The sequence below is a fragment of the Crinia signifera genome, chromosome 2, assembly GCF_055691185.1.
Source record: "Crinia signifera chromosome 2, ASM5569118v1, whole genome shotgun sequence".
NCBI lineage: Eukaryota > Metazoa > Chordata > Amphibia > Anura > Myobatrachidae > Crinia > Crinia signifera.
In genome coordinates, this window is record NC_139218.1 from 193,054,333 (window position 1) to 193,067,960 (window position 13,628).

The 13,628-nt window shown below is 47.0% G+C and overlaps 1 long non-coding RNA gene across 1 annotated transcript in view; it reads left to right on the top strand.

The window, feature by feature from the left end:
* The window catches only part of LOC146058943 (uncharacterized), a 130,803-nt gene extending 127,114 nt beyond the window's left edge, over positions 1–3,689 (top strand). The window contains exon 4 of the long non-coding RNA XR_014470054.1: positions 2,059–3,689. This is a non-coding gene — a long non-coding RNA (uncharacterized LOC146058943). The remainder of the gene's footprint in view (positions 1–2,058) is intronic.
* Positions 3,690–13,628: the final 9,939 nt, after the last annotated feature.

Consider the following 13,628-nt stretch of genomic DNA (forward strand, 5'->3'; position numbering starts at 1 on the left):
CGGGACACCACACTAGCGCCCCCACCCTCCAGCGCCCGGTGCGCGTGACCCCCTAGCCCCCCCCCCTAGTTACGGCCCTGGAGCAAGTACATTATTTTTTCTTGCACAGTAAATACTGACTGCTATTGCATGTAGCCCATAAATTAGTGGTTCCCAAACTTTCTTAAATCACGGCACTCTAGTATTAGATTCACATGTGACATGTGATTTGGACTCATTTCATGCGATTACGGTGATCAACCGCATAAAAAGTGTCCAAATCCTATGTGATTGACAGCAGGTCTGATGCGATGCGCAATCCCATGTGCATCGCACCAGAGCACGCAAGTCGCATCAGCTGCAGAAGCATCTGTTGGATCACATCCAAGCTGGCAGGCTTGGATGGGATCGAATGAGATATATTGTATGTAAAAGGATGGCATAAGATAGGCTCCGGTGGTTCAAGGAGGAATTGCGGGAGACTTCACCGCTCACAGAAGTCTCACTATTGTATGATGCCTTAAATTTAAAAATAAAAATGGTGGGCAATGAACAGATTTGCATGAATTCCCTTGCATTATCTTCAATGAATTCAAGTAAATAGAGCATTCAAAATAGCCTACAAAATATTCCACTTTTGCTGATGCTCTGGCAGAAGGTAAAGCAGAAATAGCGCCAAAAAGTTCCATTCTCATATAGGGCCTCCACTCTTTCTGACAAAATCCTTCTTAGATGGACAAAACCATGGGCACTGCAGGTGGGGCAGATGTTACTTGTGCAGAGAGAATTAGATTTGGGTGGGGTTTTTCTTCAAAGTGAGATCTATATTGCAGTGTAAAAATAAAGCAGCCAGTATTTACCCTGCACAGAAACAAAATAACTCACCCAAATCTAATTCTCTCTGCACATTTTACATCTGCCCCCCTGCAGTGCACATGGTTTTGTCCAACTAAGAAGGATTTTGTCAGAAAGAGTGAACTAGAATAAGGCCCATAGAGAGAATTAGAGATTTGGATACTTACTATAACTAGCCTTAATGCAAAGAAAAAATATTTATTAACGTGCTCATTTTTATTTTATTTCAATGTTATGTTTAAACCTTAAAAGCTGACTAAAATCCAAGCATATCGAACACAAAATAATACTGTTATCAATGCACTACACAAGGCTAAGGAATTATTTAGTACTGACATTGAGAAATGAGTCCAATTACATTAATGATTGATATCATCAGGTAAAGATCTCACATCAATTCTGGATTTTAGAAATGACAGTAGAAAATTCTTCAGATAATTATAATCAGAAGCTGAATTATTGATGTACACTTGAAAATAGATGAAACTCACATGGCCATATGTCTGTATCCCATGAGATCAAATATAAATATAATATCTATATACAGTACATTTATGCATAACATTTCTTATACACTGAAGATTGCTATTTGCAGCTTGCCTGGGGGAGAGGGCATGAAGGATTATGGGTAGGCTTTCTTATTTAGATGTAGTCAATTTGCACTAACATTGTATTTTGCATGTGGGTGGAACTATTGTCTCATTTGGTATAAGGTTCATTCATCTCAAAAGATGTTGCAAAAAAAAAGGTCGACTCAAGCAAAATGTCGACATAGCTATGGTTGACACTTACATTTTTTTTTTTTTTGGGAGGGCTCTTATTTTTTTTCCATAATTTACCATTCATGTGGACTACAATTGGAAGTGCTAAAGTGTCCCTAAAGCTGGCGAACCAAACGGAAGGTGAGGGGGTGTGGGACACTCATCTCATGTTGACCTTTTGCTTCTGTTGACCTTTTGTGACTGTTGACCTTGCGCATCTCAACCTTTTGTAGTTCACCTAGACATTGTCAAACTAGACATTGACAACCTAATATTGCACACCCCCCCCCAAAAAAAGTAGATAATCAACTACACGTGCTGTACCTATGGAGTATAATGGCACAAAGTTCGTAATGGTCACACTGGATTGAATCGCGCCATTCAGATGCTAATATAATAGAGGAAGATTCTAATATAATAGAGGAAGTCCAACATTTGATTTATTTTGTGTATTGATTTGCAGATGTGTCCAGAGCTGGTAAAATGTATATGCTCTCACTTGTTTGAGGTGTGTGATGTCAGACGCCAACAGGCGGAAAAGACAGTTCAGTGGAAGAATGAATAGGAAGAAGATCGCTTGAAGAGTTTCTGCAGAATTGGAACAGACTAGAAGATGGTAAGATCAAGAGAGAAGAAGTGTGGTGCCAGCTGGATGCTGCAAAGAGGTGGTGTGAGTGGCCAGGATGGGCTATCAGAAGGAGAAAGAACCTGAAGACCAGAGAGTGGAATAAAGAGAAATCTCTCCAAGGAGTAAAGACTGCTGAGGCACTCAACACCAGTATTTCAAGCTGCTACTGAAAAATAGGGTATTTACTCCTGTACATATAACCAAAAGTAAAATACAATTATTATAAATGATTGGATTGACTTTACAATTATATTTAACAGAACAACATAATCAGCTTATTACTAGCACATAGTTGAAAGTTACAAACATATGAAATATTACTGCATTGTGATTTGCTCCATTTGGCTGTTCTTGAACGTCTGTTCCTATATTACCGTCCAAACAATCCTCTGTAGACCGGATGATAATACATTTGGAGTATACAGTATTTACCATCTGATAATTAGAGGAAATCGGGTCAAGCTCAGCAGTACATTATAGACTGTGGTGTGCTGTTATTGGTACAGTGGAATTGTAACCAGTTCACCACTAGAAGATCTGCATTCTGGCAAATAGATTCCGGAGTTCAAAATGGGTTAGGTGGAATGTAGGTGTCTCCAAATGGCAAATAATTTGGCTCTGGTAATGGTGGTATATCTGGGGCTGGTTCAGATGGTGAAGCCAAGATACGGGAGCAAGAGGGTGCAGTTAAAGCTGTTTCTGACATGTTTTGCAGCATCTTGGCAGCTTTATTAAAGGTACTGTACAGCAGATTTGGCCTGCTGTGCAATACCCTGTATAAGGGCATTTGGCCTGGTGACCCTGTAGAGGCCCCAAACTTGTGAGAGGCCGCAAGGTTCTTAGGGGCTCAGATTCTGTAAGTATAGCTGGAGCAGTAATGCACCGAGCAATAGTTTATAAAGGCACTGGTCAGCCACCGCCCACCTGGATTCCTGGAAAGGAACTTACTGAAATCTCCACCACTCTCTGATGGCTGTCAGACTGCTTCAAATCTGCCAGGTGGGTTTTTTAATGCGCTCGCTGCAGATCCCGGTAGTGCTGGCGCCCCTGTGGCAATGAGCAAATAAACCCTCTTGGCAACAAGCATAAAACCTCCTTGGCAACAAGCATGAAACCTCCTTCACAACGAGCATGAAACCTCCTTGGCAACAAGCATGCCTCCCCCTTGGCAAGTAGCATAAACCCTCCTTGGCAACAAGCATGAAACATCCTTGGCAACAAATATTCCACCCCCTTGGCAACTAGCATAACCCCTCCTTGGCAACTAGCATGAAACCTCCTTGGCAACTAGCATAAACCCTCCTTGACAACGAACCTAAAACCTCCTGGGCAACAAGCATGAAACCCCCTTGGAAACAAGCATGAACCCTCCTTGGCATCGAGCATGAATCACCTGGCATCAAGTATAAAGCCTCTGGCATCGAGCATGTATCCCCTGGCATTGAGAAAGAACAATGAGCACATAGGTAAGGGTTAATGTGTTATGGGCATCACGGTGTGTGGCATATGTATAATTGGCATCACACTTTGTTGAATATTTATAATATAGCATGGCCTCCACATTGGGGGGGGGGGGGGGGGGGGGATTCCAAAAATATTGCCCATGGTGCTAGTAGTCCTTAAGACAGCCCTTGACATCCCACAATGCACTGAACCGCGTGACACATAATGCTGTGCTCTCCCATCTGCCCTTTCCTATTCTGTCCCTGCAGTGGTGATTCACCTAGGACTGCAGGAGAAACATAGGCAGCATGGACTGGAGCCTGGATATCGCTGTACCAGGCAAGTGCATTGGTAAAACGGGAAGTGCTGTCACTCACTTGCTTTACAGCAATGCAAATGTTATATTATAAACGTGCAGATGCTATAATGGCCAACAGTGCTCAGCAGTAGTGCAGCGGATTTGTATTAGATTGCATGGTGATATTAATCACCTGTAATTTTGTAATGATACTGTATTAATAAAAAAATACACTCAACATTTCTGGTGCGGCCTAGCTGCCCCCGCCTTACAATGCGAAAGTTAATATGTGGGAATGTCTTCATGTTAAATATGTATGATGAGTGCATTTACATATTTTAGAGTAGTACTTAAGTAGATAGCTCTGAATAATAGGTGTACTTACAATTCTGCAGTGTCTTCAAAGCATTATACATTGACTTAACTATGAATAAGGGAATGTTTCTCCAATAGAAATTAGCTATGGAGAAAGTCAGCTATGATGTTTTCAGGCAGAAATACCTTGAATGTAGCAATAAAAAGTGCAGAGACGAGCTGTGGATACAAGATGTAATGCTGCTCTATAATTCAATGTTACTTTTTCCAACAGCTTAAATACATCCAGCAGCATGTACAGTATCTTGCTATAATAACTTCTTTAATCCTTACTTCTAGGCAATTTTCATAGCTTTTATAATTATTTCTCAAATCTTTTTTTAAGGCTGTAAGTTTTTAATAGGGTTTGGATTTGGTTGGATGCATATCTGAGAATTTGGGATTTGTCGGAATGTTACAAGTGGTTTTCTGAACATCTCTAGTTCTAACTTTATATGCATTTATAGATGATGCATTGGAGATATATACAGATACAGTAGCAGCCAAGATTTACACAGGCTGGTGATTTATGTTACATAGAATTTCAAATTGCTTTTTTTCTGAGAAATGCATAGATTGCTTGCAAATCTTTTCACATGCTTAGATTTGCAATGATGGAGCCTGTGGTCTGTCTTATAAATGCATAATCTGCAGTATACATGACTTTGATTTCTACCTTTACACGTGATTGGTACATTAAAAGGATATGCAGCCTTATTTATTTATTATGAGGTTTCACGCTTAATATTTATAATGTATTTGGTACCACCAATATGTTTAAAAATACACATGGAGGGACAGCCTGGTCTGCTGACACCGCACGTGTGAGTGGGGGCAGAGACGTAAGTTCATCCAAATCGCCCAGAGGCAAGTTGGAGTATGGAGCCCCCCGCACCTTAAAAAAAGGAATATTTTTATATAGATGGATAGATGGATTCTTTCTGACCACCTCCAGCTGTAGACCACATATATTATGGGTACAACTCTGTGATAATGCAGATGCCCTGACTAGCACGCTTACCCAGGGCCGGATAAAAGGGGGGGCACAGGGGGTCAGTACCCATGGACCCGCCTCTAGCTAGGGGCCCCCTGTGGTGGACATGTGTTTAAATATATATATATATATGTATAGGGTAGCTGGCACTCAGCTCTGTCACTCTTGGGCCCCGTGCCCTCAATGATGTCCGGTGGTAGCCGGGCACATAAATAGACAATATGTACACAGCGGCACTGCGGTCTTGAAAAAACTCAGTCAGAACATCCCTACATAGGTTAACGTTTCAGCCTTTATTCAGGCTTTTGTCAAAACAGATTTTATATCTGCTCCAGGGACCATTGGGTTTTTCCACCCTAACAACGCTGATTGCGATGAACTTTGCTGATAAAGTTACTTGAAAAAGGTCCACACAGGACCGAAACGTCGGGGCAATGTCTATCTGCATGTGACTAAGGAGGTTATTCTGATCGTAGCGGCCAAACGTGCGTACGTTCGCTATTAACGTACGCTCTCCGTACGCGGCCGTTGGGGTTAAGTCCACCCACAACTCAGCCGCATACGTACGGCCAGAAACAACGTCAAAGGGGAGTGGCGTACAATTGAGCGTACGCCAACGTACACGGACGGGCCAGCCCTTACACTCCGACAACTGGCGTACAACTGAGCGTACGCCACCGTTTACGGACGTCTCTCGTCCGTCTTCCCACCGACTTCTTGCGGCTATCTGAGCGTACGCCAGCTTGCACGGACGGGTCCCTATTGTTTTCAATAGAAAACTCAGCTTATGTCACCGCTCGTGAGAGTGAGCGTACGTCCGTGTACGCTGGCATACCCTTCACATATATGGACCTGCAAATCTTGCCTTTCAACTATAATTATGAAAATTAATTAATTGATTGAATTAATTAATGTGCAAAATAGTGGCCATGGGCTTAAAACATTGCTGAAACATCCTTTGTAGGTGTTAGATGTGGTTTATGTTATTGTATCATAAATACAAAACCTATGTTTGTATTAGAGTGAACACGTTGACACATGTCGACTTGTGTAGATTGAGTGTGCTACTGTGTAAAGTCTATGAAAGCACGTAGTGAATGTGTATAACTGTTTAACAAATACCTACCTTAGCATATATAAGCAGGTCTTACAAAGATTCTTACCTTAAATTAAACAAACCTTTAAATGTAGAGAAGTATAGAAAGATAAGCTTCCAATGTGTTTGAGTGCTGTGTGTGGCTTGCAGGTAGTGAAATCATGGTTTGGACTTAATAGACTGCAGCATTGGTTATTACATTCAGGTGTATGTGTTTGGTAGTAATCAGCATAAATTAGCAAACCCAGGCGCACGCTGGCATGCGGTATCTGTAGGGGTGGTTTGAGATGGCGGTTGGCGGCCGCCTGTTTTGTGTCCGAAATGAACGGTGCTTTAGTCGATCGTGCGGTAGTAGCACCGTTCATTTTTGGTGCACACCCCCGTGTACGCCCATGTTTACGCCCATTTTCCCTCATTATTTCGGCCGCTCCCCTCATCACGCCCCTATGCCGCCCCCAATGCCCGTACACTCGCGTACAGGTTTTTTCGCACGTAGAGACCCGTCCGTAAGCATTGTGGAGTGTTCGCGCCTGCGCATTAGCGAATGTACGCATGCGCAGATCATAAAAAACCCCGGAACGTACGCGTACGGCCCGGCCGCACCAACCAGAATAAGGCCCTAAATCTGCTAAACTGATTGGAAAAGAATAAAATTCCTTTATATGGATTTTTTAGAGAGATTGCTCTGGACTTGTTATTAGGCGAGTGCTTGACATTCCACAACCTAGATTAGGTGTGGATACTCCTTGGACTATAATTGGATGCATGTTTACCACTTACACCCTTTGTCTGGCACCCCGTGTTGCTTTAGATTAAGTGTGAGTGCGGTCTACACACAGAACTATATATATATATATATATATATATATATATATATATATTAGGTGATTCATCGTGCCCTACGGGCGCTCTTCACACCGTCGTAGGGGGCTACGGCCCATTAAAATGAGAGCACACTGTGATGCTAATGACACATTATGCCGCACACCTTGATGCCCATTACACCCCATACTGTGATGGCAATTACCCAATGCTGCCCACACCGTAATGCCCATTACGCCCCATACCATGATGCCTATTACACCGCACAATGTGATGTCCACAGTGCCAGATATGCCCCCACAGTGCCAGATATTCCGTCACAGAGCCAAATACACATATGGCCCCACAGTGGCAGATATGCCCCCACAGTGGCAGATATGCCCCCACAGTGGCAGATATGCCCCCACAGTGACAGATATGCCCCCACAGTGCCAGATATTCCGCCACAGTGCCAGATATTCCGCCACAGTGCCAAATACACATATGCCTCCACAGTGCCAGATATGCCCCCACAGTGCCAGAGACACATATGCCCCCACAGTGCCAGAGACACATATGCCCCCACAGTGCCAGACACATATGCCCCCACAGTGCCAGATACACATATGCCCCCACAGTGCCAGATATGCCCCCACAGTGGCAGACACATATTCCCCCACAGTGCCAGATATTCCCCCAGAGTGCCAGAGACACATATGCCCCCACAGTGCCAGACATATATGCCCCCACAGTGCCAGATATGCCCCCACAGTGACAGATATTGCTGGGGGGAGGGGGGGGGAGATATGCCCCCGCAGTGCTAGATATTGCTAGGGGGAGCGTGGAGGGGGGGAGAGCGCTTACCCAGTCCCTGTCTGCGGCCTGCGCTGGACCTCCTCCAGCCCTCCTGCGCTGGCCGCGGCTTCCAGAACATGGACGCGGCTACAGGAAAATGGCCGCCGGCCTCCTGCACTGAGTACATGTCCTCTGTGCTGCAGTGCCATTTTGGACAAGGACACTTGACATGTTTTAAGCTGTATGAGCAGCACAGAGCTGGGACTGCACCATATATTTTATATATTGTATTGAGTATTGTGGAATGCATTCTAAACTTAAAATGCACTTTGTACATTTCTGGAGGAAGGAATTTAGCAGTCTTTGTGACAAGGAAATTAGATGCTAAACAGCCCTTTTGCTAACAGAATGTCTGTGAGTGGCCACTGCACAGCAGGTAGCAGGCTTTGTGTCTGTAGTTACAGATGGAGCCGGGCTTATTATTGCTGGCGGAGCGCCAGGACCGTGTCCCTGGCGATCCGCCAGCAATCTGGCGCTCTGGCTGAATGAGACGCTCGTGCGTTTCCCACGCACGAGCGTCTCAATAGCCGGGCGGCGAGGCGGCGCGGCGGGTGCAGTCCTGCCCGTCTAAAGCTTCAGGGAGACGGGCAGGGCTGCGGGGGGCTGCGGGGGGGCGGTGTGGACCGGCGGGGACCCCGGGAAGCCGGCGGGGGACCCGGGGAAAAGCACCGTCGGAACGGGACGCGCGTGCACCTCGTGCACGCGCGTCCCCTTCCGACATACAGATGGCGCGGGGCGGGGGATGGCGGGTGGCGAGTCCTCCGCCATCCCCAGCAAAGACAAGCCCGGCGCCATCTGTAGTAAGGAAACTTGTGTATGTGATGTGGGAAGGAATCCATGCCCAGACATTTGTGTTTCTTTATGTAAACATGTCCAGGAGATAATCAAATGATCTCCGCCTTTCCTGGAAGTTATATATTCTAAGGAAATTGGATTCATCCTTTTGGTATGTAATTTTGATTCATTATGCATTTGAAGTAAGATGGCCTGATTGCTATGCAAATTGTAAAGGTATAGGGAAGGATCTGACCATGCCAGTGTGTTTTCTGTCTATATAAAGAGGGCCTGTGAGCCCTGGTATTTGTACTTCTGCCTGTATCTGAATGCTGTAACATCTGTATGCTGTGCCTCCTAGGGATAGGAGAGGGCCCTTTTAAGGGCTTATATTTGAGCAAATAAAACATCTATTGCCTCAAGACGACTGCTTTCATCTTGTGACTTGGTGCCGGATGGGTTCCCGACAGTCGTTTACCCGACATCGGGATCCTGACTGTCAAAATGCCGACAGCCGGGTGCCCGACGGCCACCCGCTATTTTACCTCGTGGGGGTCCACGACCCCATAGAGGGAGAATAGAATAGGTGGCTCGCATAGCGAGCCACCGTGCCCGCAGTATGGTGAGCGCAGTGAGCCCACAGGGGGCTTTTTTGAGCTCTCCAGGCAGTCGGGATGCCGACTGTCGGAGTCCCATACCACACCCCTTGTGACCAACTAATTCTGTTCTCCAGCTGTTCTGGGTACAAGGGTCCAGCGTCCTCCCAGTTCCTCTCTGCCAGCTACCGATGCAGAGGTCTGGTCCGTGACCAGTGGGGAACAAACCGATGCCAGTCAGGGGCGTGTCAGCAGCGGGTCAACGCGCACACTCCAGCAGGTAGTACTTAGGTGTCAGCATTTGGGCCTAAGGAAGTATCCGTGGTCTCAGGCGCCATGTAGTAGGAGTCTGGTGGTGGCAGCGATATCCCCACCCATTGCGCAGTGGGTGGAGTCAGTAACAGGCGGTTACTGATGGTAACAGGGAATCCCATATTGGCCAGGTCCCGTGTGACCAGAAACCGTCATCTGCGGATACAAAGGGCATAGCCAGAGTGTAAGGGCAGGCGTCTGGTCACTGAAATTGGTGGCAAGCCGTGGGATATCCCAGTCCGCTTTTTGGTCATCCAATTGCAGAAGCCGAGTTACTCAGGGTGGAGTAACTACAGCAAGGAGAATGCGCAAGAATGTCAATGGATGACCAGGAGATCGTGTGTCGGGAAAAGGGTGTGGATATCCCTTTAAAAGCAACTGCAAATGTAATGAGGATGGCCCCACAGAGGACCTGCACCTGGACCTGGTGAGACTCACAAGCCCCGCCTCCTCTAGCAGCAGCCATGTTTCCCAACAGTTCCTAGCAGGGCCTGGATCCCCGTGTCCCAGGGTGGACGGCGCGGATAGCCTAGTGGATATGCTAGCGCAGTGGTAGCCAACCCTAGCCCTCGAGAGCTACCAACAGTTCACATTTTCAAATGAAATGGGCACCACAGGCATGGCACCCCGAGGACCATTGTCAGCTGCTACCCCCCGAGTGGGACGGATTCAGTTTGCCAAGTTTGCTGACAGCAATGGGGACATTGATGGACATTTGCAAGTTTTTGAAAGGACTTGTAAACTCTATGATTTGCCCAAACAGGAGTGGGTAAGACACCTTGTGCCCATCCTGCATTGAGAGGCCTTGAAGGCCTATTGAGGAGTGGCCATTGAGGACTTTGGGACTATGATGTTGTTGCCAAGGTCCTCCTCCAACGCTTTTTTTATCACTCCTGAGTCCTACAGGAAAAAGTTCTGTTACTTGCCTAAGAAACCTGGCAGCACCCACGAGCAGTTTGCCTCCCAGCTGCAGCAGTACTCGGTGAAGTGGGTGAAGGATTTAAAGGCCCACGACATGGGGCACACTGCTTGACCTGATCTTCAAGGAGCAGTTCTACCGCAGGTATGCCCAGGAAGTGAAGGAGTGGGTGCCAGATCGGGAGCCACCCAGCATAAAGATGGCTGCCCAGCTAACAGACAAGTATGTGGCAATTTGGTCACAGGGGCTGAAATGCCAAACTAGCAGCACACTAAAAAGGACTGTACAACCAGGGGGACACCCTTCTTCAGCTCATCGCCCCCTAAAAGCAAGCACCTTCCAACCCGGGTGCTCTTGGCCAGCAATCGTCCCGCAGCATCCCTGCAAGTAATCAGGGATCATCGGAGCCCCGACTGGTCAAGAAGTGCTACAGCTGTGAGAAAATCGGACATCTGAGGATGAACTGTCCCACACTGTTGGTATTCCAGATTTGCGCTACAAATCCGAATGCTGGAGCCCGGCTTGATTGCTTGCCTATCCCATGGAGATGAGCCCAGAGAGACTGTACCCCCTCCAGTCAGTCCGATGGAGTGTGGTTGGAAGCAGGCAGACTCTGCGGAGATAGTCACCTGCATGGCCAGGCAGCCTCTACAAAATATGTGGTGTCACCTGCAGCCAGTCCAAGTGGGGCCCTGCAGAGAGAAGACTCTGGGGCCTCATTCACTGTGGTTAGGCCCTGACTTATTGATCCTGCTGCAGTATTGCAGGGTCGCACTGCCAAACTTACAATGGCAGATGTAATGGAGAGTGGCAAGAGTCTACCTGGACTGGGGATCTGGACAAGAGTTGCAAGATGTTGCCATCATGGATGGCCTCCCAACAGATGTAGTCCTGGGGAATGATCTTGGTGGTGGAATCATTACCACATTTGCTAACGCCATCGGCTGGAGTCAAGCTGCCAGAGTACAGTCCTCACCATCTACACCAGCACAGCCCAGCCCAGAGGAACAGACTACAGCAGCCAGACAACTGCCAGCACAGCCAACCACAGCATCAACCAGCCCAGAGGAAAAGACCACAGCAGCTAGATCAGCGCATCTACCAAGCATGCCTTTTGCTTCTGGTGTGCCTACGTCCCCTAGCAATGCAGAGGATGTGTGTGCCAGTTCGTTGAATTCTGTGGGGATACCCTGCGATGCTTCTTTTCCTAGTGGTTTGCCAACTGCGGCGGTGAGTATGAGTGACCACACTGACCTTTACATGACTGACCCCAACCAGAATGACCCTATAAATCACAACCTAGATCCCCCTATAGTGTGTCCCCCTTTAGGAGAAAGTTTGGGCCACTGGCAAAGGGTTAGGGAGGCTCAACTCTCTGACTCATCCCTGGCAGGCAACTGTTGCCAAGCTCGCAGTGGCCTTGATGTGATGGGGGCAGGGAGTGTGCCCTGGTGGAAAAGTTTTCAGGCCCAGGGTAGTTGGGAAGAAGGAGATACACCAGACAGGATAAGTTCCCGAGACATAGGTCCTTTGAGGAGGACAGGAGGGCAGGTCTGACAGTTAGTGCAGATTGGTGCCCAGGAGGTGCAGTGCCTGGGGTATAGTGTGGGAGCAGACAGGGGTAGGCTCAGACCAGTGAAGGTTGAGGTGACCAGAGGCTGTCCCTGGCCCTCAACCCCCAGACAGGTACTGACCTTAGAACCTGTAACGGACCAGTTGTCCATGACTCTAGTTTGGAAGTGACGCCCCTTACAGTAGTGACTAGGAAGGGTCTTCCCAAGACAGTGGACTGTACACCTGCTTGTGAGTTGGCATTCCAGTCGCTGAATGAGGCTCTGGTACCAGCTCCAGTGCTGATGATGCATATTTATTACCAGGACATGGTGGTACAGACTATTGCATCGCTGCACAGACTGGGAGCAGTACTGAGCACCCTCTGGCTTGTGTGTGCAGAATAATGCTATGGTGGGAGGTGGAGTATACCACAATTTGGGTGGCAATTGTGTGTGCAGCGGACCAGCTTTGGCACAGGTGGTGCAACTGGTACCCCACAGTAGTGAATGAACACCCACCTAATGAAGGTTTGCAACCTACCTTGGGGAAAACAGACAGACTGTTGTGGTGGAGCCTTCGACTTGGACAGTATGGTGAATGTGTGGACTTTCAGTGCCAACCAGAAATGGCCCACGCAGTCTGGAGGAACTGTCTAGGCTGAAGCCAAAGCCCCCAGGTAGCCCCCTTTTGACCCAAGAGGCTGCGGGACCAGGAGCCAAATTGATGGGACATGGCACTCTGGTTGCCTGCTTGAATAGGGGGGAGAAGTGTGGCCGGAGAGCACGGCACATAGGGTTAATGGCGGCCACAGCACTAAAGTTCCTGTGTAAAGGTGTTAGTAAGGAAACTTGTGTATGTGTTGTGTAAAGGAATCCATGCACAGACATTTGTGTTTCTTTATGTAAACATGTCCAGGAGATAATCAAATGATCTCCACCTTTCCTGGAAGTTATATATTCTAAGGATATTTGATTCATCCTTTTGGTACATAGGGGCAGATGTATTAAGCCTTAACAAGAGATAAATGCAAGGGTTATAAAGGGGTTTATTCTAGTTCATTCTTTCTGACCAAATCCTTCTTAGATGGACAAAACCATGTGCAATGCAGGGGGGCAGATGTAACATGTGCAGAGAGAATTAGATTTGGGTGAGTTTTTTTGTTTCTGTGCAGGGAAAATACTGACTGCATGATTTTACACTGCAATATAGATCTCACTTTGAAGAAAAACCCCACCCAAATCTAATTCTCTCTGCACAAGTTACATCTGCCCCACCCGCAGTGCACATGGTTTTGTCCATCTAAGAAGGATTTTGTCAGAAAGAATGAACTAGAATAACCCCCATAGTGCAGAGTGACAAGAGGATAGGTCCAATGTGTAAAAATCTTCCCCTCTTTTGCTATAAGAGGA